The following is a 13,351-nucleotide window of genomic DNA, read 5'->3' on the forward strand; positions in this document are numbered from 1 at the left end:
GCGGTGGCATGGCTGTGTGCTTTGTGGGATCGGTAAAAGTGCGCGCCCCCCCCCCCCCCCCCCCCGTTAGCAGGGAGCAGAGGAGCGTTTCCCCTGCTAATCAGTCAGCGGGACAGTAATTTACGGCATGAAGCCGGTAGGGTCGCGGGGGAAGGGGAGGGTCCACGTGGGGAGGGGTGTGGCCGGGGGAGGTGGCGGGAACATGGGGGGCGGGACCGCGGGGTGGGGAGGGGCTGGGTCGCAGGGAGGAGGAGCGGGCGGCGGCTCAGCGCGCGCTCCGATTGGATAGGCCCGCCTCATTTCCTTCCAGAGGCCGGTGAACGTCAGTGGGCCGATCCTCCCTCGTTGATTGGTCTCTCCATGGGTGTCTGGTGACGTGAAATCTCGTTCCGAACGGGAGGGCGGGGCCGTGGCGATTGACGGGCTTCGGGGAAGGGGCGGGGGGTGTGACGTACTGTCTGGTTGCGACCGGGAGGGCGAGGCCGCGGGATGATTGACGGGCTCGGCGCAGAGGTTGCCGGGATTGTCAAAACAAGCCGCATCTGTCGGTTCGAAGGCTGGAGCCCGCACAGGCGGAGACGCCATCTTGGAAAGTCGGGCTTGTTGCTGCTCTTTCCCGCCGAGCTTTCGGCCGTACACATATCCATATTTTTAAAACCAAAAGTAAATGCTTTAAATCGCCGCCTCCCCTTTGCGTTATTCGCAACAACTACCCTCTCCCACTTTGATAACTGCGCACAATAGATTTTATGAAACCGCTGGGTACGTATCAATATATCTTTTTATCCTCTCTGACTGTATTTTATTTCACAGATAACGAAGGAGGGAGTTTGTGTCCTGCGGGCCGGGCCCTGTTCCTGTGTATTTTAGCCCCTGGTAACTGGCAGAGATGAGGTTGTTGTTGTCCTGCTCATGTTTCCCCCCCCCCCCCTCCCCCTAGCTTTTCTATTGAGAACCCAGTAAGCAGGAGCTGCCTTAGAAACAACATTTACCTGTTTTTTGTGTCTGTGGAAAGCATCTTTGATGAGCCTCTTTTGATTCACAAGTCGGGAAGTGACAAGATTGATGCATTTCTAAGTTTTCAGAGGGAAGGTTCAGGTTGTCAAAACACCGTCTGTTCTTGTGGCAACAGTATGTAAGGTTTGGCACCGCACGAAATTTTACATCCGAACAGCTACTTTTATTTGAATAAATACCCTTTAATTGTGGTGCAGCCGTGTTTTTTCTTTTGTTTCACTTTGTTGTAAGTTGCAGCCGGTCGGCGTGGTTTGAATCTCTTCTGCTTTCCTGGCACAACATAGTTTTGCACTTTAGGGAATTGTCATTTTCTCACCAACTTTAGGTGTGCGCTGGTGTGAATTGCACGTCATAGGAAATTACATTATGGGTTGATCTGGATTTGCTGTGTCATGCTGATCTTTTACAGTTCAGAATTTTGAATGGAATGATGACCTTTTGAGAAATGTTTATCCAATTCCCTTTCGAAAATCATGATTTAATCCGTCTCCACCACCCTCTCAGCCGTACATTCCAGGTCGTATCCACTCCCTGTGTGTGTGTATTTTCAAAAATGGGTTTCCTCCTGAAGGTGGACCTGGTTCAGAAGCATGTGTGTTGGGTTATGTTTCCATTAGTTTACTGCAGTTTGACTTTCCAACTCTTCTCCCCCCCCCCCCCCCCCCCCCCCCCCATTCCTCACTCCACAAGTAATAAATAATCTGACAGGTTATTTTCCTAGGATGTAGGTGGCAAAGTGGGTTAGCACAGCTGCCTCATAACTCCACCGACCTAAATTCAATTCCAGCCTCAGGTGACTGTTACTGTGTGATCTCCCTGTGTCTGTGTGGGTTTCCTCCCATAGTCCAAAGATGTGCAGGTTAGGTGGATTGGCCATGCTAAAGTGCCCTTGGTGTCCAAGTGGGGTTACTGGGTTATGGGGAGAGGGTTGAGGTGTGGGCTTAACCATAGGTAACCATAGAATTTACAGTGCAGAAGGAGGCCATTCGGCCCATCGAGTCTGCACCGGCTCTTGGAAAGAGCACTCTACCCAAGGTCAACACCTCCACCCTATCCTCATAACCCAGTAACCCCACCCAACACTAAGGGCAATTTTGGACACTAAGGGCAATTTATCATGGCCAATCCACCTAACCTGCACATCTTTGGACTGTGGGGGGAAACCGGAGCACCCGGAGGAAACCCACCCACACACGGGGAGGATGTTCAGACTCCGCACAGACAGTGACCCAAGCCGGAATCGAACCTGGGACCCTGGAGCTGTGAAGCGATTGTGCTATCCACAATGCTACCGTGCTGCCCTAAGTAGGATGCTCTTTCCAAAGGCCGTGCAGACTCAAACTAATTCATCTGCTATAACCACCTTTTAAATTGTGATCAGAATGTCAAAATTATTTGGTGTGTACTTTGGAACCTGAGCAGTCACTATAACCTGAATGATATAATTGAAATTATAATTAATACTCTATTTTTTTGAATAAATTTAGAGTACCCAATTCTCTTTTTCCAATTAGAAGGCAATTTAGCGTGGCCACTCCCCCTAGACTGCACATCTTTGGGTTGTGGGGGCAAAACCCACGCAAACACTGGGAGAATGTGCAAACTCCACACCGACAGTGACCCAGAGCCGGGATCGAACCTGGGACCTCGGTGCCGTGAGGCAGCAGGGCTAAAGCACGCGTCACTGTCATGCCCGATTAATACTCTTTAGTAACACTAGTGGGAGAGGTATTGAAAGTGGATCAGACTTGAGTGAATTTGTTTTACACTACTGCTATAGTCAACTATGAAAGTGGAGTATCGGATCTTGCTTCATAATTAAACTTAATGTTCGGAAGTTCATATTTTTACAAAAAAATCTACAAAACCTAATGGAAAAACGAACATGTGAGCTTATTTAATTTCTTCAGAGTCCAGTTGCTCATCCTTCTGTTTTTTTCTGGAGCTGACTTGACTGAATTCTGTTTTCTGTACCTGCTTATGCTACTCTACAATATATACAAGAAGATGTTACCTGTCTGTGAATTTATGCGTTTTAATTGTTGATCTGGAATAATTTTCAGTTTGCCTGCAAGCCTTTATGTGGGATGTTCCCTTTTGTCTGGTATGATATTCTGATTCTTCTGTTCCATAGTTTCATCATGATTTGTTTCACAGAGATTCCAACTCTAAACTGTGGATTGGTTGCAATCAAATTAGTCGATTGGCTCACTGACCGTTGAACTTGGAGCCTTATTGTTGGAAATCACTGTGCCCTATCTTGGTTCGGAAAGAGCTTATGTGCGTCTAAAATAATAGATATTTCAAAACTGTCTCGCTTTATTTCTATATTTGTTTAATTTTTTTTAAGGAAATAAGCTTAATTTTTTTTTGCTTAGAAGTTGGAGTTTGATAATTGTTTGTAATGTTTAATTTCTGATGTCTTGCTACTTACTGCATGTGCACATGCTGAACACCATAGGATTGTTTTAAAACTTAATGTACAAAGCACTTTAAATTCAGTTGTTCGGATTTCCAAATAATTTAATTCACTTGTTTTAATATTTAATGAAATAGAATTTTAGCTTCTGTTGTCCAACTGTAGCACTGATTATGAATGTGTTACCTTGTTTATGACCTGACTTAACTTTCAACTGAATTATAACATCAAGGTAGGATGAATCGAAGTGATTTAGAAACTGTGGCTGTCATATCATAGGTTCTAAAATCTGTTATTTCATCAATATGGAGTGCATTGTTGAAAGAACAACAAAGCGAGCCATGTTTCATCGTTCTGTTTCCTTTTTCCCCTGTCAGAAGTTGATGCTGAGGTACAGTTTCAAGTCACTTGATAATGCTAGGGTGCTGTGGTCAGATGTGAATGTTGATGCCAACAGTTGTAGGGCTATTCCACTTGGTGTGCCACAGCTGAGCCGGATCAAGACCTTGCTCGTCAACATTTGAGCATTTCAGACTTCACTGGATAGCAATCAGGACCTTTCTGTCGCTCACACACACGCGCGCTCTCTCTGTCTCTCTCTCTCTCTCTCTCTTTCTTTCTCTCTCTCTCTTTCTCTTTCTCTTTCTCTCTCTCTCTCTTTCTCTCTCTCTCTCTCTCACACTCTCTCTCTCACTCTCTCACTCTTTCTCTCTTTCTTTCTCTCTCTCTCTCTCTCTCTCACTCTCACTCTCACTCTCACTCTCACTCTCACTCTCACTCTCACTCTCTCTCTCTCTCTCTCTCTCTCTCTCTCACACTCTCTCTCTCACTCTCTCTCTCACACTCTCTCTCTCACTCTCTCTCTCACTCTCTCTCTCTCACTCTCTCTCTCTCACTCTCTCCCTACCGCTTTCTCTCTCACACACTTTCGCTCTCTCTTGTGAAGATGGTTATTTCGCTTGTCTGAATGTCTTGAGTTCTTTAGCTGCCAACAATGGCGTAGTCGTTCCCCTGTCATTACATTGCACATTAATTTAATTCTCAGCATCAAAACCAGGAAAAATACTGTGTTCCCACTACTAAATGGCATTATTTAAAATATTTTTCTCATTGATTTTGGCGGATTGAACCTTGAATATCTGTGCGAACCAAAAATGCTCGTTCTCTAGGATTGGAAATGAGGTTCAAGTAGAACTAGGTACTTAAAAAAATAACATTGAATATTTTGCATAATTTGAAGTGGAAGCCCATTGATCTGTATTGCCATTTTATTGCCAAACCACCATCACATTCTCACCTCCATCCTTAGCAATATTAGTGAAAATTAACTTCCTAATAGAATTTTCCATTTGAGTGAAAATGTTTTTTGTGAATTAGTTGAACGGGGTAGCCTTTCCAAATCCCCACTCTGCTGTCCTCGGGTTCGAGGGAGGTTAAAAAAGGGATCATGTTGTAAGTTATCTACTAGCCATCTAGCTAATTGTGAATCCAGATGTGATGATTGGTCTCTATGTTGCATTTATTTTTTAAAAATATTTTAATTTTTAATTCAAGGGCGGCGCCCTTGGTGGTGGTTAGCATGGCGCCCAGTTCGTAGGTTCTATCCCGGCTCTGGGTCACTGATCGTGTGGAGTTTGCACATTCTCCCCGTGTTTGCGTGGGTTTCGTCCCCACAACCCAAAGTTGTGCAGGGTAGGTGGATTTGCCATGCTAAATTGCCCCTTAATTGGAAAAATTAATCTTAAATTTCTATTAAAAAAAATTCAATTCCAACATTTTCATTTAGAACACAATATTCAAACCATTCAAACAAATTTTTCATTATTATAAAAATAAAATGTCCCCAACACAACCCCATCCAACCTAACCCAGGCCCGGACCAAGATTAACCTCTCCTAAACACCCCCCCCCCCCCCCCCCCCCCTGCATCCCCTCCCTAAAGACAGCTCTACTGAACTGACTATCCATGCCTTCCAACAGCTGACGGTAACCAGTTCCTTAAAAAAGATAATGAACGGCTGCCATCTTAAGTAAAACCAATCTACCGACCTTCTCATAGTACACTTTATCTTCTCCATTTCTCAGAAAATCCACTAGGTTCCCTTACAAAGCCGTAAGCAGTTCTGGGGACCCCCACCCAAGTAAGACTGGTCTCTTGAGTTATTAGTGAGGCGAAGAATAAGACATCTACCTTCTTCCCCTCCTGCAGCAACTCTAAAGTTGGCAACCACTGGACGCGGCATCACCTTAACCTCGTGTATCCTGATATTGTTTTGAAAAACAAGCCCCAAAAATCAGCAAAACATGTGCGGATAGTTTGCTGGCCCCTCAGAACATCTCTTGCGCCTATCTTGCACCTTGGGAGGAACCCACTAAGACACTCCTGAGTCAAGTGTGCCCCATGCACCACTTTAAACTGTATTAAACTTAACATCGCACAAGAGGAGGTGGCTTTGACCCTATGAAGAGCTTCGCTCCACATATATCCCCCCAAAGATGACCCCCAACTTGTCCTCCCACTTCCTCTTTACTACTTCCAAAGAAGTCTTCTCCATCGCCAACATCTTCCCATAAATGCCTGAGATCTCCCCTAGCTCATCCCAAGACGGAGCCACTATCCATAAGTGAAGGTGCTGGCACCAGGGGAAACGAGGGAAGCGCTTTACACACAAATTGTGCATTTGCAGATATTTAAATACATTCTCTTTCGGAAGTTGGAACTTCTCTGAAGTCTCTTCAACCCTACTCTCCAAAAACAAGTCTCTAAACCTCTCTAACCCCCCGCCTCCCCCATGTCCTGAACATTGAATCCAGACTAGGCAGCATAAACCTATGGTTCCTACAGAGTGGCGTCGACAGCGACATAGTGCCTAATTTAAAATGCTACCTAAATTTGTTCCAAATTCTCAGAGGCTATTACCACAGGGCTCGACGAAAATCTTACCAGAGAGAATGGTAGCTGGACGGTAACATGAGATCTGAAGCTCGATCCTGTTGTACAAGGAACCTCCTCAATCCATTCCAAATAGAGTCCGGATTCTTAAACCACCCCCCATATTTTATTAATGTTTGCTGCCCAGTAATAGCATAGCAGATTAGGTAATGCCAAACCCCCCACCCCCGACTCTCCATTCCTCTGCCCTATGCACCCATGGATCTTGCTTGCCCAAATAAAAGTAGATATTAATTTATTGACCTTACCAAAGAAAGACAGAGACACTGGAACAAAGATCTTTGCGGAGTATTCATTTTCACTGCATGGACTCTTCCTGCTAAAGTCAAAGGAAGGGCATCCCACCTCTTTAAATCACCCCATCAACCAGATTGGCCAAGTTAAGTTTATGGTGTGAGGTCCAATCATGAGCCACCTGACTTCCCAGACACAGGTAACTAGTCCTGGCCAGACAAAACAATAGCCTGCCTAAATTAACTCCTCTCCCAGGGTGTTCACTGGAAGGAATTCACTTTTGCCAAGGTTTAATGTACACAGAGAAGGAACCAAACCTCCTGAGCATCTCCATCATCTCCCCCACATTGGAGAGAGGATCTGCAATGTACAACAGCAAATGGCCCGCATACAGGGACACCCCATACTCCCTTTCCGCGCTCTCCGCCTCCACTTGGAAGATGATCGAAGTGCAATGACCAGCGGCTCAATTGTTGAAGCAAACCGCAGCGGGGATAATGGATACTCCTACCTCATACCCCCGTTCAATTGAAAGTAACTTGAGGCATTGGTATGGACACTCATAGCGGTAGCCCTTTATGAAAGTGTCACCCAGTCTTTGAAGCTCTTGTCCTTCTCTTGTTCGGAAGTCTTCCTTGAGCTGGGCAAAGAAGATTTGTTTTGACAGTCGAGACTCTGACATCCTACTCGCATGGCCAGCCCAGCAGAGTTGATTTTCGATGATCATGGCCATAATGCTGGTGCTCTTGGCTCCTTCGAGGATGCCTGACCTCCCAGCTGATGCAGAGAATCTGTCTCAGACAGCGTTGATTATACCTTGAGGTGGCATCTATAAGCAGTCCATGTCTCTGAACCGTCTAGAAGAGTTGGGAGGATGACCCCCTTGTACACGAGGGTCTTGGTGTCGGCCTGGAAATACTCTTGTTCTTAGGCATCTGAAGGAAGCACTCGCCACAGTGAAGTACAGTGTAAAGTATTTTTCTGCAGCCGAGGGAATGTACACAGTCCGTACATAGTAAACAAAAAGAATAATCAACAGAGCACATTGACAAATGGTACATCGAAAAACTGTGATTGGTTACAGTACAGAACAAGGGGCCAAAAAAAGCAGTACAAGGTGTGAATAGTGTTCTTACAGGGAACAGATCAGTCCGGGGGGGGTTGTTGAGTCTTGCAGCTGTGGGGAAGAAACTGTTCCTATGTCTGGATGTGCGGGTCTTCAGACTTCTGTACCTTCTGCCTGATGGAAGGGTCTGGAAGAAGGCAATGTCTGGGTGGGAGGGATCTCTGATAATGCTGTCTGCCTTCCTGAGGCAGCGGGAGGCGTATACAGAATCAATGTGAGGGTGGCAAGCTTGTGTGATGCGTTGGGCTGAGTTCACCACACTCTGCAGTTTCTTGCGATCTTGGACAGAGCATCTCCACTTTGGAGCTATTGATGCAGATGGGAGCGTGTGTCGTGCTACGCTTCTTGAAGTCGATGACCACTTCCTTGGTCTTTCTGACATTTAGAGAGAGGTTGTTTTCAGTACACCGTGGAACCAAGTGATTTATCTCCCTTCTGTAGCCTGATTCGTCGTCGTTTGAGATACGGTCCACCACAATCGTATCATCTGCAAACTTGGAGATTGAGTTGGAGTTGAATCTTGCCACACAGTCATATGTGTATAGGGAGTACAGCAGAGGACTGAGCACATATCTTGCGGGACCCTGGTGTTGAGGACTATTGTGGTGGAGGTGCTGTTACCTATCCTGACAGATTGCGGTCCCTTGGTGAGGACGTCCAGGATCCAGCTGCACAGGGAGGGGTCAAGTCCAAGATTGCAGAGTTTGGTTATTAGTCTTGTCGGGATACTGGTGTTGAAGGCGGAGCTGTAGTCTATGAATAGCAGTCTTACGTAGGTCTCCTTGTTGTCGAAGTGTTGATTGTAGAGCCAGGGAGATAGCATCTGCTGTGGACGGTTGCGGTGATAGGCAAACTGCAGTGGAACGAGATGGTCTGGGAGGCTGGCGTTGATCCGTCTCATGACTAGCCGCTCAAAGCATTTCATGATAACAGACCTCAGGGCCACTGGTCGGTAGTCATTGAGGCAGGCTACCTCGTTCTTCTTTAGATGCTGGTATTATGGTGGTCTTCTTGAAGGAGGTGGGGATCTCCGAGCGGAGGAGTCAGGTGTTGAAGATATCTGCACATACACCCGCCAGCTGGCATGCGTAGGCTCTTGAGGGCACGCCCAGGGACTCCACAGGTTCACTTTCAAGAAGGCAGCTCTTACCTCTGAAGCTGTAATAGTGGGTATGGCTGTTGGGGCGGCTGGCACTGATGCATTGGCTGACTGTTCAAAGCGGGCATAGAACTTGTTCAAATCATCAGGTAGGGATGTTCCAGCCCCAGATATTCCGCCTGGAATTGCTTTGTAGCCTGTGATCTTGTGTAGGCCCTGCCATAGTCGTTGTGGATTAGTGTCGTTGGCCTGGGGCTCTAGTTTGATGTGGTATGTCTTTTTGCATCCCTGATGGCTTTCTATGGATTTCTTATATAGGTCAGGGTTGTCAGACTTGAACGCCTCCGTCTGGAACTTCAGCAGGGAGTGAACCCTTTGGTTGAGCCAGGGTTTCTGATTGGGGAACACCCTTATTGTCTTCTTTGGTACCTAATCCTCGACTTACTGCATACTTGTCCAGGTTAGCTGCCGAGGCCTTGAATATGGACCAGTCCACAGACTCCAAGCAGTTGCGGAGGATGACCTCAGATTCCTCAGACCAGCACTGCAGTTTTCTTGACTGGCTCAACACACTTGAGTTGCTGTTTGTAAGCTGGTAGTAGGAATACCAACTTGTGGTTGGATTTGCCAAAGTGTGGTCAGGGAATGGAGCGGTAGGCACCTTTGATGCTCGTGTAGCAGTGGTCCAGCATGTTTGCACCTCTGGTGGGCAGGACATATGTTGATGGAGTTTGGGTAGAACCTTCCTGAAGTTGGCCTGGTTGAAGTCTCCAGCCGTGATTGTCAGGACTTCGGGGTGATTTGTCTCTTCGTTGTTGATGGTGGAATGTAGTTCGTTAAGTGTTGGATCCCTGCATCAATGTTAGTCTTAAGAGGAAAGGTGGTCCTCGGGTATGGGAAATGTTCCATGTTTGGTAGGGTTTCTCTGTTGGTCTTGAGGGGGAGACTGGATCTTGCCCTGGGGTGGATTGGTAAAGCACTTGAGGTTGAGGCTGAGACCGATTTCTTTGGTATGCTTCCGCGAAGTTGTCAAGCATGGCTCGGAATCTCTCTGTTCAGAGAGTGGAGATAGCAATGCCAGCTGCGTACTGAAGTTCCCTCAACAATGTCTGTGTCGCTTTCTTCTTGGATTTTAACCGATTGACGTTGAAATATTTTCGGTCCATTCTGTAGACAATGTCTGTACCTCTGGGAAGCTTTCTCTTGACTAGGTGAAGGATAGTAGCGATAAGGATGCAGGAAAGGGTGGGGCGGGTGCTGCTTGACTCCAGTCTTGATCTCTAAGGTTTCCGTCTTATTTTCGGCGGTAATGACTTGCCGACATCTTGTCATGGAAGAGTTGGAGGATTTTGATGCATAGCACTTGTGATTGACTGAGTCAAAAGCCTTGGTCAGATCGATGAAGGCCATGTAGGGTGGTTGATGTTGATCCTGACATTGCCGAGCAATGAAAACCATGCCTGCTGTTCCACTGTTTGGTCAGAGCCACACCGGCTTTCTGGAAAGATTTTCTTCAGAGATTGGGAGAAGGGGATTAGTGATATTAGGGCAATGATCTTCCCGGCGATGGAGAGTGGTGCGATTCCATGGTAGTTCCTACATTCCACTTCCACTTTGTCTACTTTTTTGGTTTTCACATTTTTATGTTACACATTTCAGTTCGTAAGTTAAATTACAAGTGAGATAATTGTGTATAATATCAAATAAAAGCCACCAAGGTGGAGTTAAAATTACAAAAGAGAGATGACCAAAGAGCAAGAAAAGCAAAACACAAACGGGGATCACAGTACATATTTATATCTACATGTTTTGCCCCCTCTGTGGTTGTGGGTCCCATTTCATAGAATCATAGAATTTACAGTGCAGAAAGAGGCCATCGGGCCCATCAAATCTGCACCGGGTCTTGGAAAGAGCACCCTACCCAAGCCCATACCTCCACCATATCCCTGTAACCCCACCTAACCTTTTTGGACACTAAAGGAAATTTATCATGGCCAATCCACCTCACCTGCACATTTTTGGATTTAGGAGGAAACCAGAGCACCCAGAGTAAACCCACGCAGACACGGGGAGAATGTGCAGACTCTGCACAGACAAGCGACCCAAGCTATGAATCAAACCTGGGACCCTGGAGCTGTGAAGCAACTATGCTAACTACTGTGCCACCCATTTGGCCAATCTGCCTCGATTGCCCTACCTAGTGTTGACCCTAGAGTATATTTCCTTACATGAAAATGAAAATCGCTTATTGTCACGAGTAGGCTTCAAATGAAGTTACTGTGAAAAGCCCCTAGTCGCCACATTCCGGCGCCTGTTCGGGGAGGCTGTTACGGGAATTGAACCGTGCTGCTGGCTTGCCTTAGTCTGCTTTCAAAGCCAGCGATTAGCCCAGTGAGCTAAACAGCCCCTCTGGTTCTCTGTTTGCCATCGAGCCTGTCATCTGCAGGTATGCCCCTTATGTTTCAGTCTTTTTTATGGGCTTTTGCCCCCACTCCCTCCCTCCCCTTCCCATTAATTTACGATCTCTGTGGCTCAATTTTGTGGAAGCCCTCTTCTGACGCCCAGAGGGCAAATTTGATTTTCTCAAATTGGAGAAATTCCGACAGGTCGGTCAGACAGACAGCAGCTTTGGGTGGTGCTGCTGATTGCTAGTCGAGCAGGATTCTTCAAGGACGTCGACCCTAACCCCCCAACCTCCAGATCAAGGTCTGGCTGGTCTGATACCCTGAAGACTGCAAGTTTTGGGCTTGGCTCTACCTTCATCTTCATAACCTGGACGTTGCCTCTGTCCAGAACCCGACAAGTCTGGATTATGCTCAGAACATTTGCCAGGCCTCCCAGGCACCTCGCATTTGTCCACCTCCGTGAAGAACCTGCTCATTTGGGTTCTGGTTAGGTCTGCTCTGTCCACCACTTTCAGCTGCATCAAACTTAGCCTTGCACATGTAGATGTGGAGTTTGCCCTGTTAAGTGCTTCGCTCCAGAATCCTTACTCTATTTCTATCCCTAGTTCTTCCTCCCATTTTTCCTGTGTCTTATCTAGCGGGGCACATGCTTTTTCTAACAGTTGCCCATATAGGTTCCTGCAGTTCCCCCTTCCTAGGTCGCCTGCGCCCAAGCAGTTCCTCTATCATTGAGTGTCTCGGCATCCCTGGGTATGATGTTGTCTCCTTGCGGAGGAAGCTTTTGACTTGTAAATGTTGGGCAGTTGCAACCTGTCTAACATCGCTAGTTTGTCATGTAGAAGTCCCTAACCATCAGTGTCATCCCCCCTGTCCTGTCTCCACCTCTTAAAGGTGGCATCCACCGTGGTTGAAGCAAACATGTGGTTGTTGCAGATGGGGCCATGGTGGACATTTCGGTCAGGCCGAAGTGCTGCCGTAGCTGGTTCCATGTCCGGAGAGTGGCTATTACCACTGGGCCTGTAGAGTGCTTGGATGGTGGGGTTGGGAGTGTTGCTGTGCCAAGGGCTCGGAGGGACTTCCCATGCAGAGATTCTCCTCTATCCTTACCCATTCTGTTTCCGGCTGCCTTCCCCATCCCTTCACTCTTTCTGCTGTGGCTGCCCAGTGGTAGTATTACAGGTTTGGGAGGACCAGGCCTCCCATGCTTCTCTTTCTCTGCAGGATCCTTTGGGGATCCTTGGGTTCACCCTCCCCCTCTCACACAAACACCATGATCATTTTATCTATTGTGTTAAAAAAGGCTTTGGGGATGTAGATTAGTTTGGATCGGAACAGGAAGTGGAACCCCTTCATCTTGTTTAAACGACAGTACCTCCAGCTCAGCCCTCCCTTGTGGGTTCACTGGGAAGATTTCACTTTTCAGGTTGAGTTTGTAGCCCGAGAAGACTCCAAACTCTTTCAGGAGCTTCATGATCCTCTCCATGTTACTTTGGGGGTCAGAGAGGTAGAAGAGCAGGTTTATTCGCATAGAGTGAGACTCTGCTCTGTGTCCCCTCTCTGGAACCCCTTCCAACTTTTCGCCGTTCTGAGGGCGAGTGCCAGTGGTTCGATCGCCAGGGCGAATAGGAGCAGGGAAAGTGAGCATCCCTGCCTGTGTCCCTTTGCAGATGGAAGTATTTAGAGGTAGTGATGTTGGTCCAGGCGCTCGCTGTGGGAGCGATGTATCGGAGTTTCATCGAGGTGGTGTACCCTGCTCCGAACCATAGTCTGCTTTCTTTAAGATGGTGGTGATGACGGCACCCCTGAGGCCGGCAAAAATTTCTGCTATGTCCCAGATTTTCAGGAACAGCTGATGGAATTGACGGGTAATTCCTTCTCCTGTTCACTTCTGCGGCTTTTCCATTCTTCATGTGTTAAATGGCGGCTTCGACTTCATACATGTGTGGTGGAAATCGAAGATCATCTTTGAAGGGGAGTTTGGGCATTTTCTCAAACACGTCCTCTCTGTGGCTCTATCACGGTTTAGGAGTTCTTTTGAAGTGTTCTCTCCATTGAAGGCTGATTGTTTTCTCTGTCTCTCAAAAGAGTTCTATCCTTA

General features: G+C 47.0%; 1 protein-coding gene across 6 annotated transcripts in view; it reads left to right on the plus strand.

The window, feature by feature from the left end:
- Positions 1 to 502: 502 nt before the first annotated feature.
- Positions 503 to 13,351, plus strand: part of ppp6r3 (protein phosphatase 6, regulatory subunit 3) — a 152,694-nt gene continuing 139,845 nt past the window's right edge. For 4 of the 6 annotated variants that reach the window (XM_038808204.1, XM_038808205.1, XM_038808210.1 and 1 more), the window contains exon 1: positions 504 to 762. The gene's annotated coding sequence lies outside the window, so the exon portion shown is untranslated. Of the gene's footprint in view, positions 763 to 13,351 lie in introns of all 6 variants that reach the window. The other 2 variants (XM_038808206.1, XM_038808207.1) reach the window with 1 other exon arrangement.

Source organism: Scyliorhinus canicula, chromosome 9 (genome assembly GCF_902713615.1).
Source record: "Scyliorhinus canicula chromosome 9, sScyCan1.1, whole genome shotgun sequence".
NCBI classification, from domain to species: domain Eukaryota; kingdom Metazoa; phylum Chordata; class Chondrichthyes; order Carcharhiniformes; family Scyliorhinidae; genus Scyliorhinus; species Scyliorhinus canicula.